The sequence below is a fragment of the Malania oleifera genome, chromosome 3 (genome assembly GCF_029873635.1).
Source record: "Malania oleifera isolate guangnan ecotype guangnan chromosome 3, ASM2987363v1, whole genome shotgun sequence".
Taxonomy (NCBI): Eukaryota; Viridiplantae; Streptophyta; class Magnoliopsida; order Santalales; family Ximeniaceae; genus Malania; species Malania oleifera.
The window spans coordinates 107668562-107690373 of NC_080419.1; the positions used below are offsets into that span (position 1 = coordinate 107668562).

General features: G+C 34.3%; 1 pseudogene; it reads right to left on the minus strand.

Moving 5' to 3' along the window:
* Nucleotides 1-3109: 3109 nt before the first annotated feature.
* On the minus strand, nt 3110-19941 carry LOC131151471 (tetrahydroberberine oxidase-like; annotated as a pseudogene).
* Between the last annotated feature and the right edge of the window lie 1871 nt (nt 19942-21812).

The window sequence follows — 21812 nt, forward strand, 5'->3', positions numbered from 1 at the left end:
TCGACAATGAATGCTTTAAGCTTACCGGACCAAAAACATATGAATGAATGTTCGTTCTAAATGAACTAAGTCTCTATTGCCTCATTTATTATGATTCCTAAGAAGTTGAAGGCACACGAGAACTTATATCTACTACCAACATTCAATACACATTAACTGCATCCACCATGCAGAAGGCATTCTAGACTAGCATGCAATCATGTAGCATTCAACAATTCATGACAGTAGTACATGTATCCATTAAATTCAGAATATAATCCAACAAGTAAAGCTATCATCAGTATAAGATGAATAGCTATCATATGAAAATTTCCTAACTAAACAAGATGTACAACTATAATAACAATAAAAAAATAAAAACATGTACACATTATGCAACTATATCAAGTAATTAGAAATGACAACATCTAAAACATGATGGATCCATAAGGAGGATGCATTTAGGAGCACATATCCAAAACAATAGTCCGTTCAAAAGGAAGCCGCATAAAAAACGATGGAACTTTCACAAAGATGATACATCCAAAAAGTGCAACATTGATGAAACTTTCTGAAACAAGAAAGATTAAAAAATAATATTATTCTCAAGTCATATCTGTTTGCAATATTAATTTTTTTGCAGTATTCATGCAAACTATCAATAACTGTATAATATAAAAATTGCCCTCAATATGAGACTTTAGTTCTTCCTTGAATTTGTACTTTTCCTAGAGAAGACATGTAATGCTGTCTTCCCCTCCCCCCCCCCCCCTCTCCCCCTTAAAAAAAAATTGGACCCCATTAATGTTTCCATCTTGAAGACGTTTCTCTTGATGCCATCTCATATATGTAGTAGTCTTTTTGGAGATATACAATCGATGTAGCCACAGGATTAATGGACAATATCGCAAAACTTTTTTGGGGATCTTTTTACCCTTTTTCTAATTAGTTGTATACCTCGGTTCACCACATTCTGGGCACTCATTCATTTTCATGTTCACCATAAAAGAGTGTACAATCATACCTACACACATGTATTAAAGTGTAACTGAGACCCAATTCACGCATATATGTCTTTGCCTTATAAAAAGACTTGGGAAGTGTTTCACCATCAGGCAGTGCTACCTTAATGAGGCTTAAATGCATGTTGAATGCGCTTTGAGATAACCCATGCATTGTCCTTGTATGAAGCAACTTTATCAGAAACTCCAATTTTGAGAACTTTTTATAGTTTGGATATAAGGGCACTTATGCATCCCTCATGAGATTAGCAAATGGTTTACCGAGTCGATTCAACGTACTAGCGTCACAAGGTACAGTACCTGCTGAAGTAGGTTCACTAGTATGCGGCACAGGCACATCGCCCATGTCCATTGCAATCCCACTTTGCAAGTCACCTAACATTTCAATTACCCCTTCTGAACAAGTATCACCACCTACTATATTTGCCCCCTCATCTTCATCGTTATCATTATCGCTCTGAACTACGTAATCTTCACCGCGGAACACCCATGTTGTGTACCTTTTCTCCCATTCCAAAGTCCAATAAATGTGAATGGACAAAATCAATGTGTTTGAATGTTATGTTCTAGCATTTCTTACAATGACACCTTATTCTACTGGCTTTATCTACATGAGAACGTACGAACTCTATGAAATCATGTACCCCTTTCAAGTATTTTGGAAAAAACCTACCCCGAGCGTTCATCTAACTCTTATCCATGTTCATTAATTACCCTATAACATGTTCAAGTAAATGGTTTTCATTACATTCTCATAATGTTTATCATACATGCATCGTGAATCCTGTAATCAACCATCATACTCTAAAGGGTACGGATCCTATCTCATTCGAGATTGTTGCATTTACATTGTGATCAATAGCTCAAATTCCTTCGTCGTTGTCATTATAAATTTCGACAGCATCTCCCCATGGCTCTCCAAGTACACGAGATGGGGGAAGTGAAAATTTTGCTAGTTTTCCATCACTAACAAATTGTCATGACACCCCACTATGCACCCATAGAACACAAGTAGAGACGCGCTTAAAATATATAATGACAATTGACAAAGCGTGAACGATGACAACAATGTCAATACAATTTCCTGAACTGTTCACATTGGACAATCCAAGAATGGTTGAAATACAAACATTACTAATCGTAAGTGAAACAATTAATTAACATGTTCAAGTGATTATTAGTCAACATAGTATAACTAATAATCAATTGAAATATAACAATTGATTTGTCTCACATGTACAATTAAATATGAATGTATAGTAACCGTTCTTTGACGTGTCTAAGCTTCAATGAATACATGAAATGACAGTAATTAATTTGGCATTTTACTTCATATGACATTTACTTCTTGACCTTTCATTTTACACTTAAGATTGTTGTTCTTACCTCAATGTCTATGCATTTATGAAATTGCAGAAAAGATAAAGCAAGTCCTAACAATAGAAGCAATACAGTTCCAGTGTTTCCCAAAATACAGGTAGAAATCAAAAGCTCCATGTATTTTCATTATTTTTAGAGGCAATACAATGTAGATAGACACATCAAAGCACACTTACAGCCATTCGAAAGCATGGTAAAATAGAATGCAATAAAAAATAAATAAGAATAAAATAAAATAAAATAACTGCACAAGGGTGCATAAACACAGTACATAAGCAAAAGAGAAATCGCATAAAAATATCTCAAGCATCTAGTCTATCCTAATCAGAGTCTGAATCAGAATCGGAACTACACGAGCAACAGGATGAGGCTACTGCTCTAGCGGCATCTCGATCTCGTGCCATTTGCTCTAGAAGACGACGCATTTTAGGGTTAAGAGGGGAGGGTGGTGGTTCCCTGTATGGGTGTGGCCTGAGGATCTAAGGCAGCAAATAGTCAGCAAAGTCCTACAAAGGTGGATTATCGTAATCATACAACATGGTCGGCCTAATCACACGAAACAGCACTAGATGAGTGGGTATGTCCTCTATAATGCCTAGGGTAACATTCGAGGACTGCTCTCTAATGGGTGGCGTAGCAGAACGTGCCAAGGGCAACTGCACATCCTCAAGAGTCACCCTTGGTGCTCTCGTCTCATCCGAAATCCTTTCGTGCTCATTCAGTACAGCTCAACCCTTAGAATAAGATTCTCCCCTTGGCGAGTCCTGATCCCTCTGTCGCTTTGAGGCTGCTCGAGGCTCCCTTCGCAGAGACATTAGCTAGTAAAGAGGAAATCCTACGATTTAAGTTCAAAACATATATTTTTTTTAAAAGGGGCATACTTAATGAAAAAATTACGAGAAAAAATTCATATGACATTCTAGAAAGGTGGAGTGGAGCTAGAAAATCTCTGCCTTCAAAACTTATGGATGGCTCATTGGTCTTTTGGCTAGGACTGACTTTTAAGGTTATTTTTAGGTTTACAAACTAGTTAATTCTTAAAAATGAGATGAAATACAATGAAAAATTTAGAAATAAAGTTAATAGTTACTTGTTTATTCTTTATGATTCCATCAAGATGAGATATTCCAGTGGTAAAATTTCGAAATAGTTAAATAATTTTTGTCCTTTTTTTTCTCCTTTTTTGACTATTTTATGCATTATTTATTATATAAAATAATCCACACTATTTTCCAACAATCTAAATGCATATTTGTCTAATTTGTAATTTATTCACACAAGTGTTTGATCTTAAATTTATGTTCGTTATTCCTTTCTTTAACTGGTGTTTATTTTAGTATGAGAATGAAGTTATAGTTCAAATTTTCAAAAAATAAATTATTTTCTTTTGCATAATCTTTATTTTCTCCATAGATTATTGGAAGCAACATAGCTTAGTTTGTATATTTAATAATAATGTATAAAATAAAAAAAAATAAAGAAGAAAAGAATTCAACTTGCATGTATCATGCCACTGTCTAAAGGTAAATTTGTCTCCTTTTAAAATCCCAAGTTTGAAACCTACGTATTATCCATGCTGCTATTCAGGCCCACTCTCTCCTAATTGGGTCACTCAAATATTTAACCAACCTTTTGCAAACCTCGGCCCATGTGTCTATACTAAAAATTCATTTATTCATATTAAAAATGATTTAATTCCATATACCTATGTTTATTATATTAGAATAAGCGTTCCAACCCTACACTCCTAACTTCATTTGGTCTATACTCTTATTTGGGAGGTTATGGCGAACGATACTAATCTCTCGAGAAATCTATAAAAGGATAAAGAACCTTTTCTAATGTTTTATTTACTTTTTTTAATGTTTGAACATGAATTTCTAATATTTTAGGCTTCTTAAACATTTTATTACACTTGTATCCTTTTTTGAGGTTGTTTTCTTGTTTTCTTATCAAACATTAAAAGAGCTTGTTCCTTTTATAAATCTCTCGCAAAGTTAAAATAGATCTTTCTTTCTTTTCTTTTCATGAGATTTCACTTGCAGTATTTCTGTTTGAAAAATATTTGCCATTTATTTCATTTGATGGTATAACAAAAAAAGAAGGAAAGTATAAGTTGAGGACATATTTTTTCCACCTGAACTAAAATGGTTGCAAAATTCAACTTTTTGTGAAATGTATAATTTTTAGAAGATGCATTATTTTAACAAAATATTGTTATAAAAGTCCTAATTTAATTTTAAATCCAGGTGGAATTCATAAACCCTCCACAGCTCCAATGGCAGGTTGCCCTTTACCATATACCAAATTAAAGTTGAGTTATGGAAAATAATTTTTAAAGGCGATGTGATTAAAAAAAATATTGATTAAGGTAATCATAAATTTGTCCTTTGTAAGAGGACTATATAAAAAAAAAAAAAAAAAAGAAAAGAAAAAACTAATCATGAATCTCTAGTTAAAACAAGGTTAAAGATGCTTAAAATCACTTAAATTAATGAAACCAATTGTCTTTTTCAACAAATATAATAAATTCATTATTGATTCAATAATATTCAAAGAAATTAATGATCCTACTAAAATATGAGAGAAAAAAAAAAAAAAATAAGAAGCCAACTTTTAAATTTTAAGGTTCCAAATCTAATACTTTTCAAAATTTTCCAAAAAAAAAAACTTATTTTCAAAAGCTAACACTCTATTCACAAAATGCTTCCTATTTTTTCACTTTAAAGGAGAGTTCATCCAAAAGAGAGTTTAAACCCACGCTAGATTTTATTAAGATTACTAATTCACATGCAAATTTGGAGTATGGATCCCGATTCTACATTAGAAAAGTTTGATGAGCCAATTTAAATAAAAATAGAAAAAATGACATTTATTCAAATAGGAGAACATGACTTAGTGATCCAAATTTGTCCACCAAACTTGGATTAACAAAATACATGTAAATTGATTAAATAAGGGGCAAAGCCCTTAGTTGATCTATTATATCCGTTCCAAATTTTGTTTAAAAAATACATGCAAAATTTTAATGAGATCCAATGATTCAGTCTAGCAGCAGCAAAATAAATTAGCTAAACAATGGCAAATATCCTTTCAACTACAAATATGCATCAAATTAAAACTAAAAAATAAAAATAAAAAACCAAATTCTTTAAGTTCAAAGAAACATATATATATATATATATATATATATATATATATATATATATATATATATATAGACCTGCTTGAAGGTTGGAAGGCTCGTGGGTTGATCTCCGCAGTGAAGGCGATGGGGATAGACCCGGCTCAGCAGTGATGACGAAAAGAGGGAGTGACGAAGAGAGAGAGACTTGTTGAGAGATTGATATGTCAGGGGGAGAGAGAGAGAGAGAGAGAGAGAGAGAGAGAATACAAGCGAGAGCGGCGGCGGCGGCTGAGAGAGAGACTCGACGAAGAGTGTGGCGTGTAGCGGCAGCGGCTGCGATGGTAGCTGGAGGAGGAAGGAAAGGTAGGGAAAGAAGGGAGAAGGGAGAGGAGGGGGCCGTTGTGACGGTAGCTAGAGGAGGAAGGAAAGGAGGGGAAAGAAGGGAGGTGGGAAAGGAGGGGAAAGAAGGAAAAGGGAAAGGAGGAAGAGGGAGAGCAGGGGCCAGGATCGGGTCAGCCAGAGAAGCGGAGTGGGAAAGGAAGAGAAGCGGAGGGAAGAGAATGAAGATTGGGGTGACATTTACTAAAGAACAAGTGGTGACGAATCCATAATCATCACTACTAGTAGGGTAATAGTGATGAATTTATTAGTTTGTCACTAATGCTCTGCCTCTTTTTTTAAGTATTAGTGACGGTCTTCAAATCCATCACTAATACAAGGGAAATAGTGACAAATTTTGAAATTTGTTACTAATACTTTAAAATAAAAAATTAAAATTATTTTAGCATGCGGGAAGCATTAGTGATGGTTCTACAATCCGTCACTAATACCAGGGCAATAGTGACGAATTTATTAATTCATGACTAATACTCTAAAACAAAAATAATGAGATCATTTTTAAATACGATAAGTATTAGTGATGGTCACCAAATTTGCCACTAATATTGGTGCAATTGTGACGAAACAACAAATTCGTCACTAATACTATGAAACAAAAAAATCTTATATATTTTTCAATACGTGAAATATTAGTGACGGTTTGCAAATCTGTCACTAATAATAGGCAAATAGTGACAAATGCACAAATTCGTCACTAATACTCTGAAACAAAAAAATCCTATTTATTTTTCAATACATGAAGTATTAATGACAGGCCCCATATCTGTCACTAATAATAGGCAAATAGTGACGAATAAAGCAATTCGTCACTAATACTCTGAAAAAAAAAATTCTAATTTAGTTTTTAAGACGACAATTATTAGTGACGGTCTGAAATGCATCACTAATATTGGGGCAATAGGGACGAATATACAAATTCATCACTAATACTCAAAACAAAAAATTTTATTTATTTTTAAATTTATAGTAGTGACGGTTATTTATTCATCACTAATAGGAATCTTTTAGTGACGAATATTAGTTGTCACTAATACTCTACAAATCATCGCAAATATTGTCCCGCTATAATTTATGCGTGAAAAACTATTTCCCGCGATTTTTTTTTTGGTTTTTAGTGACGAACTTATTAGTGACGGATTAATGTTCATCACTCAAAGTACGTATTAGTGACGGTTCTCAAATTTGTCACTAATAACCCCCCTTTAGTAACGAAATTGAATCCGTCACTAAAAGCCAATTTTTTTATAGTGACAGGAAGTATTAGTGATGATTCTTAAATCCATCACTAATAATTGGTAAATAGTGACGAATAAATGAATTCGTCACTAATACACATAAGGGAAAAAAATTATTTATTTTTAAATATAGAAGTATTAGTGACTATTCTCAAATTCGTCACTAATATTCTGAAACAAAATTTTTTATTTTTTTTTAAAATAATAGTAGTGACGGTTATTTATTCGTCACTAATAAATATCTTTTAGTGACGGATCTTGTTCATCACTAATACTGTACAAATCGTCGCAAATATTTTTTCGAGATAATTTCTGTGTGAAAAAGTATTTTCCACAATTTTTTTCAGTTTTTAATGACGAAATTATTAGTGACGGATTTAGTTTCGTCACTAATAATTTCGTTACTAAAAACCAGCTTTTTTTGGAGTGGGACCTTGAAAATTTCTCTTCTAGGCTCAGGAATAGTGGCATCCAACAAGGATAAAATTAGCCCACATTATATAAATTAGTAAGGGACTTTCGATTTCGAAGGTCCCTAATTGAAAAAAAGAAAAGGCTAGAATCAAGGTGGAGAGTTGAGAAAAGACATCCTCCATTCAATTGATCCCATTATTAAAAGTATAAAGGATCAAATCTAGTAATTAAGATGGGATGATGTGTTTAATAGACAACACTCAACACAAAAAAAAAAAAAAATGCATATAAAAAACATAACAAAGCTCATGCATTGATTTGAGTTGTATGGTTTTGTATAAAATTTAATATAATTTTAGGTCGAGATATCATTATGAATTTGAAGATTCATTTTCAATATTATTGAAAGCTATCTCAAAACTATTGAGCCTTTATATATGATTTCTTTTAAAGAAACACAATTTTTTAAACAATATTAAATTCTTATAGACTGAGAAATTACATAATAAAAATTGAAAAATAAATCACAATCTGGTATATAGGTGAAGAATCCAATGAGTGTGATTTTTAGAAAATTAAATAAGTAACAGATCGAATATGTACTTAAGAGGACACTTGGGCTCTTCCCATGGAACTGGTCATTAAAGCTAAATACATGCACTTATTACATAGGCAGAAAATTATTATTTAATCATTTATTGCATAATTTCAATAACTCGTAAAACAATCCATACATATATACTTATTAAAGCTCGTGGAGCCTTTTATTTAATCTTGCATAAATAAGACCTAGCTAGCTCGCTTGCAAGCATGTACATTGGTTCTTCATTTAAGTTGAAACAGATGGAATGCTCTGCTCATTTCGAAAGAAATTTGCAGGATCCGCCATGGTCTTCACATGCACCAATCTGTCAAAATTTTTGTTGAAATATTTTCTACCCCAAATGCTCGCCCTTTTATAGCTTTTGTTGCCAAATTTGTTGTTCGTACCCAGGTCAAGGTCTCTAAAGTTGAGATACGCACATCTTGGGGATTTTGAAACATGGGGAGCCATATACTTGTAAAGCCTCCTGAGCCATTCAACATACTGTATGGTTGTTGTATTTTCCTCATCTTGATCCCAAGTCACTCTGTAAAAGATTTTGTATATGTAGTCAGCTCTATGCGGAAAAGGAAGTGCAGATTCTGAAATCTCACTCATTCTTCCACCATAAGGAACCAAGATTATTATTGCTGTCTTGCCATCATCCTCATGAATCTTTCCCCATATATTTTCCCACGAAAGCTTGGAAATCGGCTTTGTGACATAGTCTGATTTCCCTTTATAGGACCCTATCCCCTCATCTCTTGTCCTATTCAGCACATCCTCAAGAGGACCGCCCTTGGGAAATTCTACAAAATAGTGGATGGATTCTATCCAACTCATTTCAATACAATCTTTCTTGGCCAAACCTAGTTCTGGGAAATCGTCATGCATCAGTGAGACTAGTTCATCAGTCTTCCCAAGAAACAAGGAAAGGAATGAAACTTGTATGGTTCGCGTGCCTTGCTGGCTAGCACTATTTGCAGTACTTATCAAAGGCATGATGAACAAATCTCTATCAATTTTGTCTGCAACATATTGCCACCGATAAATCAAGTTTATTGCGTTTTGACTCGTGTCTCTGGTGACATTGAAAACGATCACTATTGGTGGGACTTGAACCAATTCTATCTTCCAGGCTATGATGACTCCAAAGCTAGCACCTCCTCCTCCTCTAATGGCCCAAAACAAGTCCTCCCCCATAGATTTTCTATCAAGAACTTCACCACTGGCAACTATAATGTGAGCATCAATCACATGATCAGCCGCCAAGCCGTATTTACGCATCATCATGCCATAGCCTCCTCCACTGATGTGGCCACCAACACCTACTGTAGGGCAAATACCAGCAGGAAAGCCCAGAGTTCGACTTTTCTGGGCAACTGTATAATAAACTTCGCCCAATGTTGCACCTGCCTGAACCCATGCAGTTTCATTCTCAACATCTACATTTATAGATCGAAGATTGATCAGATCGACAACCACAAATGGAACGCATGCAGTATAGGAAAGACCTTCAAAGTCATGGCCACCGCTCCGAGTCCTAATCTCCAAGCCATGCTCTTTAGAGCAGATGATGGTCGTTTGAATGTGAGATTCATGCAGAGGTGTAATGATGACTAAAGGCTTTGGCGTAATAGGTGTCAAGAAATGCATATTATGAATGGAGGACTGCAGTATAGAAAAGAAGGAGGAATTGGCTGGGGTGTAAATGACTTTGGAGATGGAGTCGGAATCGTTGGAATGCAGGGAAAGACATTGCAGAAAGTTGTCATGCACAGAGACTGAAGCTGCCCATGCAATTGATAGGAAGAAGAGAAGATGAAAAGAGAGAGAAAGCAGGAAAGGGGTTTGATAGGGAGTCTTCATCTTTGGGTTATTGCAGATTGAGAAATCTGGATGATGAGGAGGGGAAGCTAGCAGAGTTCTCATATTTATAGTGCCTCAAATAAACTGATTTGAGATTTTGTCAGTGTGAATGTACGTCAGAGTTTCATCACGCATATTAATAAAGCTAGCGGAGTTCTCATGGCGTGAACGATTCGTTGTCTGCCAAGGGGCGCAAAAATAGTTGTTGAACAAACAAATAAATTATTAAAAAAAAAATGTTGCGTATATAATGTACGAATCATATCAAATAATGTTTTAGTATAAAGAGCCATGTTTTTGTATGATGAAATTCCTTTTAATGTCAAAATATTAGCATATTACATGCATTTTATTGTATAGTTTTATTCATAATATTATATAATATTTAATTAATTATGATATCATATTTTACTATAACAATACATATTACCACATAACATGGCATAATATTATTTTATATTTTAACATCATATAATTTTTCCTATAAATATTATAATTATAAATAGAATGTTACAATAAAATATTATCATATTTTAATATAACAATACATATTACCACATTGCACAACTCAACAATAATCTCCAATCATATGAGCACCGCTTATGAGGTTTGAAAAACTGCCCACTTGATGAGCACACAACTCATGAGGCAACTCAAGAGTGAACATGATTCACCAAGAATGACCTATCCAATGAGCACTCACAAGGCCTGAATATGTGCTCACTTAATGAACACAAATTTTGAGGCAACCTAGGTGTAGAGGCACGGAAAATTTATATAATGAGAAAAATAAAGAAAAGAGGACTTTTGGTCTGGTGTAAACCAAACCGTCAACGGTTTCATGGAGCTCAGAAAGAAAAAAAAAAAAAAAACCATCAACAGTTATGTGCTAGCGCAGCTGCGTAAATGGGTAAAATAGTTAAAAAAGGGTTTGGTTAAAAACCAAACTATCGACTGTTTTTGTAACAACCAAGAAAATTTTAACTATTTTAAATAATAAGAAAGATGATAAGAGGAAAAGGGGAAAAAGAATAAAGGGAAAAGAAATTTTAAAAGGGTAACAATCAGGCACTCGTCGACGAACTGGATTTTCTCGTCGATGAACAATCTTCTGAGCCTCGTTGCCAAGTATGCATGTCTCGTCGACGAGGGTTTATCGAGAGAGGTTCTTATATATCTAAATTTCATCGACGAGCTCCCAGTTTTGTCCACGAGCGGTGTTCTTAGCCTCGTCAATGAGTCCAGATGTCTCGTCGACAAAGCCATGTAGCGGTTGCCTATAAATAGGCAACAGTCATATTTTCAGCAATGGAATTCATTTTTCCTTCTATTTCTCTCTGTAAAAACGGTTCCTCTGCCTTCTCTCTTCGAATCCGGCCTGGATTTAGCCTGGTTTGACGATTGAAAGCTACCATGAGACTCCTGAGAAGATTCTCTACAACATAGGTGGAGTAGAATTTTGATTTGAGAGGTTTGGGAAACATCCCAAAATTAGCGTAAGTGAGATAATTTAAGGTTTTATTATTATTTTGAGATATTTGGAACATAGGAAATATTATATGGGTATTTTTCTAAGATTTGAGAAAGTTGGGATTTTTGGAATACATAGTCTCGTTTTGTTCGATTTAGGCAGGAAACTCGTGGAGCAGGTAAGGGAAAATATTTTATAACAGCAGTTTTATTAATTTTTAAACGACTAATTTTGGGTATAAATCCTACATTTTTAGGTATAATTTTATGAACCATGCTGGTATTGAAAATAATGCTTTTAAATATATAATATATTGGGAAAAACTGTGTGGCACGAAAACAACTTTGACAATCAAATGATTTCAAGTACTACGGAATTATGCTTTATTGTGTGATTGTTAATACTATTTGGGCTGCGAATTCTATTAGGTGGAAAATATTGGTTAGTTGTGAATACCGTTTGATTGTGTATACCGTGAGACAGATGGGTGGATGTGTTGAGTGGTTAGATTTGCTTTTGATTTGTGTTATGGTTCATATAAATTGCGATATAGCGTTGGCAGTGGTATGAAGAGGTCGTTATATGGGTGTTTATATTGGGGATAAACATTGGCAGTGGTATGAGGAGTTTGTTTACCTATTTACCATTAACAAAGTGTTTGTGTTGTAATCTATGTGGTTGATTAGTCTTGTGTGGACATGTTTGATATATGTATGATAGTCCTGTGTGGACATGTATTTTCCATATGGATGGGAGTCCTGTGTGGGCATCGTATTCTATGTGTTTATGGACCCTGTGTGGGTATGATTGAAGACTGTGTGGATTATCCTATGTGGATTGATTGTGGTAGCCATATATGTGTAGAACTTTGTGAAATAATTGCCATTGGTCACGTGTAACTTTAATTACGTAAGTATTTATGGTAAAATTAAATTCTCCACCCGAGGGCTTGTCGAGGAAGGCAAGTACTCTAGTAATTATTTTGGATACCAGAGTAAAGGGAATCCACTTGTATAGGCAGGTGACCTTCCCTAGTCTCGGAGATTTTACTTGGATACATAACCCGAGGGTTTACTAAGAAAGATGAGTGCCTTGACGTCAGCACTAGAGCAGAGGGAATCTACTTGTATGGAAGGGTAGACTTCCCTATTATCAGGAATTATCAGTAAAAATAATTATATATGTGGGCATGTGATTGGGTGATAGAGAAATTGACAATGGTGTGATTATGAACGCGTTATCTTGGATGCTTTTCAAAAATATCGATGCTAACTCAAATGATAAATTACAACTCTCAGAATCATAATCCACAATGTATTGATTTCGAATTAAACGACCATAACTATTTCGAAACCAGACACACATAAACAATAAGAAAAATAATATGAGACAAAGGCTCAACAATTTAAAATAATGTGATAAGTTGAGCATTTAATCAAATTTGATACTTAATCAATATCAATGAACACTAATAAATTTTTAATAATTTTTTAAAACAGATCACCCATTTACGATCTATTTATTAAACGAGGTTTAAGTTTATATATTAGTCACTGTGATTAAATGGATCAACCCAAATCCAACCCATGTAACCCCTACCCGATCCACCCAAACGCAGCTCCATTAATTAGGCAAGTTTCCATCTCCAACATTCCCTCCAAAATCATCCATTTGCAAAAACTTTGATACATTGGATTTTCCTCTTTCAAATTTTTGAAGCAATTTTATGCTGTGATGCTTCTTCTAATCAAGATAATGTTAGAACTACAGCTACAGATACAATTTTGAGAAGATTAAGAAATGAATGTGCAGATTTTAGGAGAATTAATATCAAAGTATAGGTTTAAGTTGAATGAGGGTAGGAATGGGTAACTTAGGGTACGTAAGAGTTTCATCACACACATTAATAATGCCTCAAAAATATTTTGACCGTTTATATGCATTTGAATTCATTTCTTTAATATATGTATATATAAATTATTATGGCTAACAATGCCAGGAACCAAATTGATTATGTAATTCTCATGGCGTGAACGACTGGCCATTTAGGATTCCGTATTTAACAATGAGCGCAAAAATAGTTGTTGAAGAAACAAATAAATTAATAAAAGAAAAAATGTTGGCCATTGACCACCACTAAGATGGGAAAGGGAACAGTAAGAAAATCTGCATGACTGAACTCGTATTACATTACTAATAATATTTTAGTATAGCATTACTAATATTACTAATATATTAGTATAACATTGACCACCACCACCACGAATCATATCAAATAATATTTTACTATAACATTACTAATATATCCTTGGCTTAGGTTTGTAACTATGGTAAAAAGAGCCATGTTTTTGTATGATGAAATTCCTTTTAATGTCAAAATATTAGCATATTACATGCATTTTATTGTATAGTTTTATTCATAATATTATATAATATTTTAGTATAACAATACATATTACCACATAACATATCATAATAATTTATTCCTATAAATATTATCATTATAAATAGAATGTTACAATAAAATATTATCATATTTTAATATAGTAATACATATTACCACATAGCACAACTCAACAATAATCGCCCATCATATGAGCACTGCTCATGAGGTTCGAAAACATGCTCACTTGGTGAGCACACAACTAATGAGGCAACTCAAGAGTGAGCATGACTCATCCAGAATGACATATCTGTCGACGGTTTCATGGAGTTCAGAAAAAAAAATAAAAAATCGTCGACAAGTATGTGTTACCGTAGCCGGGTAAATGGGTAAAATAGTTAAAAAGGGTTTGGTTAAAGACCAAACTGTCTACGGTTTTTGTAATGACTCCTAAAATTTTAACTATTTTAAATAATAAGAAAGATAGAAAGATGAAAAGGGGAAAAAGAAGAAAGGGAAAAGAAATTTTAAAAGGGTAACAAGTAGACACTTGTTGATGAACTGGATTTTCTCGTCGATGAACAATCTTTTGAGCCTCGCTGCCGAGTATACATGTCTCGTCGACGAGGGTTTACCGAGAGAGGTTCTCATATTTCTGAATTTCGTCGACGAGCTCCCGGTTTCGTCCACATGGCAAGTTGCCTATAAATAGGCAGCAATTAGATTTTCAGCGAAGGAATTCATTTTTCCTTCTATTTCTCTCTCTAAAAACGGTTCCTCTATCTTCTCTCTTCGAATCCGGCCTGAATTTAGCTCGGTTCGACGATTGGAAGCCACCACAAGACTCCTCAGAAGATTTTTTTGGAACATAAGTAGAGCAAAATTTTGATTTGAGAGGTTTGGGAAACATCCCAAAATCAGGGTAAGTGAGATAATTTAAGGTTTTATTATTATTTTGAGATATTTGGAACATATGAAGTATTATATGGGTATTTTTCTTAGATTTGAGAAAGTTGGGATTTTGGAATACATAGTCTCGTTTTGTTCGATTTAGCCAAGAAACTCGTGGAATAGGTAAGGGGAAATATTTTATAAGAGCAATTTTATTAATTTTTAAACGACTAATTTTGGGTATAAATCCTACATTTTTAGGTATAATTTTATGAACCATGCTGGTATTGAAAATAATGCTTTTAAATATATAATATATTGGGAAAAACTGTGTGGCACGAAAACAACTTTGACAATCAAATGATTTCGAGTACTACGGAATTAGCTTTATTGTGTGATTGTGAATACTGTTTGGGCTGCGAATTCTGTTTGGTTGGAAATATTGGTTGGTTGTGGATACAATTTGATTGTGTATACTGTGACAGATGTGTGGATGTTTTGAGTGGTTGGATTTGCTTTTGATTTGTGTTGTGGTTCATGTAAATTGCGATATAGCATTGGTAGTGGTATGAGGAGGTCGTTATATCGTACCTGATATAACTGTCTTATAACGTTGGTAGTGGTGTGAGAGGTCCTTAAATGGGCATTTTTATTGGGTGTAAACATTGACAGTGGTATGAGGAGTTTGTTTACCTATTTACCATTAACAGAGTGTCTGTGTTGTAATCCGTGTGGTGGACTAGTTCTCTGTGGATCAGTCCTGTGTGGACATGTTTGTTGTATGTATAATGGTCCTATGTGGACCAGTCCTATGTGGACATTTTTCATATCGATGGGAGTCCTGTGTGGACATCATCTTCGGTATGTTTATGGACCCTGTGTGGGTATGATTGAAGACTGTGTGGATTTTCTTGTGTGGATTGATTGTGGTAGCCATATATGTGTGGAACTCTGTGAAATAATTGTCATTGGTCACGCGTAACTTGAATTACTTAAGTATTTATGGTAAAGTTAAATTCTCCACCCAAGGGCTTGCTGAGGAAGGCGAGTACTCTAATAATTATTTATGGATATCAGAGTAGAGGGATGCCACTTGTATAGGCAGGAGACCTTCCCTATTCTCAGTGACTTTACCTGGATACATAACCCGAGGATTTACTAAGAAAGGTGAGTGCCCTGACGTTAGCACTAGAGCAAACGGAATCTACTTGTATGGTCGGGTAGACTCCCTTATTCTTGGGAATTATCGGTAAGAATAATTACGTATGTTGGCATGTGATTGGGTGATAGAGAAATTGACAATGGTGTGATTATGAACACGTTATCTTGGCTGCTATTGGTGGTGAAATCCAATTTTATGGATATTTTAATTATATATTAAACACTTCAGCAACACAGTATTGTAAATTATTTCTTCCTTACTGAGAGGTGTCTCACCCCGTCAATTTATTAATCTTTTCAAGTCTTCTAGGTGATCGAGCTTAGAAAGCTCCAGGGCAAGGTAGTTTTGTGAGTAAATGAAAGGAATTGATATGTATAGTTTTATGTTTAATTATTCTAGTCATGTAATATGGAGAATTTGGTTGTACTTTTTGAGTTTGTTTATGTGAATTTAGAACTTTGGTATTATGTTTGAGGTTATTTAATTATTTCCACTGCGTGAATGGTATCAGAGACACGTGTTGATCTCATAACACTCCGGGCCCCACGTGGCAGGTTCGGGGCATTACAGTTTGTATCAGAGCATAACAATTTTTCAAATTTTAGGAGAATTAATACTAAAGTATTGGTTTGAGTTGAATGAGGGTAGTAATGGGCAGATTAGGGTGTTGATAGAAGTTTAAGTTTGTTTCTTAACTTGGAAGCAGAAATCCCTTGACGAACTTCTGTGATTTTCTGAATCAGTCGACAGTTTTAAAAAACCACGGTAAATCCATTGACAATGATGTTTCTAAGCGAAGAAACTGAAATTTGGAATTTGAATTTGAAAGTTAAGATGATTGTGGATAAATGGATGTTGGATATTTAATAGAGGATTTGGATATTAAATTGGTTTCATGTTTTTTGATTATGTCAGATATATTAAGATGTGGAGATTCTAAATTGCCTTTGTTGTATATTTATATTCAGGGATGGATCCTAGAGGCAAAGGTGTGGATGAAGGAGAAAGAAGCGAATTGGGAGCTTCCAGTGGGGATGAGATTGACACCTCTTGATTGTTACGAGGAAGAGCTCGTCAGGTTAGGGAAGAGATGAGATGAGACTTTGAGGGATTGAGTTACCCACCAGTGCACTAGCGTTGCACGATTAATCAATTCACTTGTTTGAAACCCTCCTCTTTTGAGGGTGGAGCTGATCTGATTAAGGATGAGATATGGATGCAAGAAATTGAAAAGATATTAGCAATGTTGAACTGCTCCAAGGAGCAGAAGGTTCTTTTTGCCACCTTCAAACTAGCCGGAGAAGATGAACGGTGGTGACATACAATGAAACTATTGGAGGAATAGCAAGCGATACCTATAACGATGACGTGGGGTCGTTTCAAGAAGATCTTCTATGACTGATACTTTCCTACCACCACCAAAAATGTGAAGGCGGAGGAATTTTTCAGCTTGACTCAGGGGTGCTTCACTGTTTAGCAGTATGCTGCTAAATTTCTAGAACTTTCTCGCTTTGCCCTTTCCATGGTTCTACATGAATACCAAAAGGTTAGGTGGTTTGAAAGGTGTCTAAATAAGAGGATTCACAAGTATATGGGGTGTTTATAGATTCAGGATTTTGCAAAACTAGTGGAGAAAGCTATTGTTGCAAAGTCGAGTTTGTAGAGAGGTACAAAGGCATTAAAACGAAGGAAAAGGCCTGCATCTCCTCATTCCCAAGTAAATGTTAGACAAGGGTCATGGAGGGGAGACATAGATGCTACAGGTCAGGGGTCAGAAAGAAATGATCAGGGATGATAGAGCAATTCATCATGCCCCCACTGCCTTAGATGTAACTAGCGGCATTGGGGAGTATGTCGAAGTAGGGGTGTCGTATGCTATATATGCAGAAAACATGGTCACATAGCTCAGAATGTCAAGAACCACCAAACAATGCACCAGCTTCACATCAGAATCAGAGGAACAACCTGGTGCCTCGCGACGACTGTGCCCCTGCACGTGTCTATATGTTGGGTACACCTGAGGAGGGCAATACTGAAGCCCCAGGTATTATGTTTATGTTAGCATGTGTGTAAATTTTGTTTGATTTTTTATGTTTTGGTGTTGCATATGTTTGATTTAGTTTAAATATATGAATGTGTTTAGTTAGCTTTTTGGTTGTGAAAATGGGTCATTAATGAAATTTGAGGACGAAATTATTTTAAGGAGGGGAGAATGTAATGACTCGGAAAATTTTAACTATTTAAAATAATAAGAAAGATAATAAGAGGAAAAGGGGAAAAAGAAGAAAGGCAAAAGAAATTTTAAAAGGGTAACAATCAAGCACTTGTCGACGAACTGGATTTTCTTGTTGACAAACAATTTTTTTAGCCTCGTCGCCGAGTATGCATGTTTCGTCGACGAGGGTTTATCGAGAGAGGTTTGCATATATCTGAATTTTGTCGAAAAGCTCTCGGTTTCGTTCATGAGTGGTGTTCTTGGGCTCGTCGACGAGTCTAGATGTCTCGTCGATGAGGCCACGTGGCAAGTTGCCTATAAATAGAAAACAATGAGATTTTAAGCGAAGAAATTCATTTTTTTACTTATGTTTCTCACTTTAAAAATGGTTCCTATGCCTTCTCTCTTCGAATCCGACCTAGATTTAGCCCGGTTTGATGATCAAAAGCTACTAAAAAACTCCTGAGAAGATTTTCTAAAACATAAGTGGAGCAGAATTTTGATTTGAAAGGTTTGGGAAACTTCCCAAAAGTAGGGCAAGAGAGATAATTTAAGGTTTTATTATTATTTTGAGATATTTGGAATATAGGAAGTATCATATGGGTATTTTTTTGAGATTTGAGAATGTTGGGATTTTTAGAATACAGGGTCTCGATTTGATTGGTTTAGGCAAGAAACCCGTGGAGTAGGTAAAGGGAAATATTTATAACAACGGTTTTATTAATTTTTTACTAACTAATTTTTGGTATAAATCCTACATTTTTAGGTATAATTTTTTAAACCATGCTAGTATTAAAAATACTATTTTTAAATGTATATATATATATATATATATATATATATAATATTGGGAAAAACTGTGTGGCATGAGAACAACTTTGACAATCAAATGGTTGTGAATACTGTGGAATAATGCTTTATTGTATGATTGTTGACCTTATTGGTCATGCCCGATTTTGATTATGACAAATACTCATAATATCTAATGGATATTTTAGATTATGTGTAGGAACCTCAAATTTTCGAGATCAAGACGCACGTGAAAGTAAATAAAGCTTGAAGACCAATTCATGTTTTCAATTGTAATATATATTTAGTTGTGTAATCGGTCTGTAATAGTAATTAGGATCTTTGGTTTGTAATAAGCACACACATCACATGCAAGATCTATTATGTAAGCTCAAACGAAGTATAACCTAAAGTGAATTTAGAAAGACCTTAGGGTTTACCCTTCGGTTGACCGAAGGTCGATTGACACCAGATCTTTTTGGTGTCTTCGAAAGGATCCAAAAATGACCGTAGGACACTCACAATTGCACTTGCATGTATTAGGAACTTGAATAGGGTGGATGTGTATTGAAACGTGACAAAAATGCACATTTTGTGCACTTTCGGTCCACCGACCCAAGCAGTTCATTCGACCAAACTACTGGGGAGTCAATATTTTGACTTCCTGGTCGATCGAGTAGCTTTTGTATTACACCAACTTGGTCAACGGAGGGTCCTCGGGAGAAATCCCAACTGTCTAATTGACTGAACCATTTAGATTAAAATGACCTAGTCGACCGAACCTCGGTAAAATGGAAAATCGCCCTTCGGACATGCACTTTCGGTCGACCGATTCTCCAGTTTAAAAGTGTCCTAGTCGACCGAACCATATGAACTTCGGTTGACTAAAATGGTTCTGGTCGACCGGACCTCTCGGGTTGCCCTGATTTTTTACCGTGGTTAAAATGTTTTAAACAGAGTTAAATTAATTAAAAATGCCATTAATCTTTTCTAATAATGCCGATTATGTACCCAACAGTCATAATTCATAGGGTGTCTATATATACCCTTTCATTTGGGAAAATTAGCAACTTGATTAGCATACCCATGGGCTAGAAGGTCAAAATGAAAATGAGAAGGAAAAGCTTATAAAAGCTATTGAAAAATGAATGTGAGAAAGAAAAGTTTATGAAAGAAAATGTGAAGATGATTTTGAGAAATAAGAAAGTAACTATATGATTATGAAAATGATAAGAGAGCTTTTAAAAAACATGTTTTATACACATATATTATTATGAGTACATATCTATATATTTTCACCTAACTGTTATATTTATTAAAATGGAATGTGATATGATGTAATTGAACTCATACTGCCATACACTATAAATAATTTATTTCGTCTTACTGAGAGGTGTCTCACCCCAAATATTCAAATATTTCTAGGAAATATAATAAACTAGGAGATAGAACTCCAAGATAGAGGGGAGTTGGTACTCTTACAGTTAGGGTAAGTGTTTTGTGTTAGAGATGTGTTTGTGTAATCCCCTAGGGTATGTTGATGATTTTGAAGATTTGTATAGTTATGTGTATATATGGATGGATAGTTCTTTAATAGTTGTATTCTGGATGGTATGTAAAAATGGACTTCCGTTGATAGGTATGTTCTTATATGATGGACTGATTACCTAGTATCCCACTTCAGGTCGGGTCTTAATGATATATTATATCAGGGTTTTGATATGACATGATGATAATTATTATCATGTATTTAATTTTGAAAAAAAAAATGGTGGAAAAATCGGGTCGTGACGACTAAAGCCTAAGTATTAGTAATTGTTTAATAACTGTCACTAATAGGTCATTATTAGTGATGGTTTGAGAATCGTCACTAAAAGACTTATTAGTGACGATTTAGTGATCGTCACTAATAGTGGCCTATTAGTGATGGTTATTAAACTTTTACTCATACTTGAACTTTAGTGACGATTTTGAGTTGGGAACATGTAGATTTTATAGTGACGATCTTAGGCTTTTAGTGACGGACTAAAATCTACACTAAAAGTGCAGTATTAGTGATGGTTTTTGGATTCATCACTAATAAGTATTTGTAACCGCAGTTCTAGGGACTAATTTCAAACTGTCACTAATACTTACTAGTGACGGTTTTGTATTATTAGTGACTGTTTGAAATTGTCAATAATAACCTCGTTTTTTTCGTAGTGATGAAAGCATTTTCATAGAGCAAACTAAATGTACAAAAGAACATTGAAACTACTTTCTCTTGAAATCCTAAAAATTTCTCTTCTAGGCTCAGGAATAGTGGGCATCCAACAATGATAAAATTAGCCCATGTTATAAAAATTATTATGGGACTTTCGATTTCCAAGGTCCCCAATTAATAAGCATCATTTATTGAAAAATAAAAAAGGTTAGAATCAAGGTGGAGAGTTGAGAAAGGCATCATCCATTCAAATGATCCCATTATTAAAAGTATAAAGGATCAAATCTAGTAATTAAGATGGGATGATGTGTTTAATAGACAATGTTCAACACAAAAAATAAAAAAAAAAAATAAAAAAAAATAAAAATAAATTGCATATCGAAAGCATAACAAAGCTCATGCATTAATTTGAGTTGTATGGTTTTGGAAAAAATTTAGTATAATTTTAAGTTGAGATATCATTATGGATTTGAAGATTCATTTTCAATATTATTGAAAGCTATTTCAAAACTATTGAACCCTTATATATGATTTCTTTTAAAGAAACATAATTTTCTAAACAATATTAAATTCTTATAGACTAAGAAATTACATAATAAAAATTGAAAAATAAATCACAATATGGCATATAGGCGAAGAATCCAATGATTGTGATTTTTTGGAAAATTAAATAAGTAATAGATCGAATAT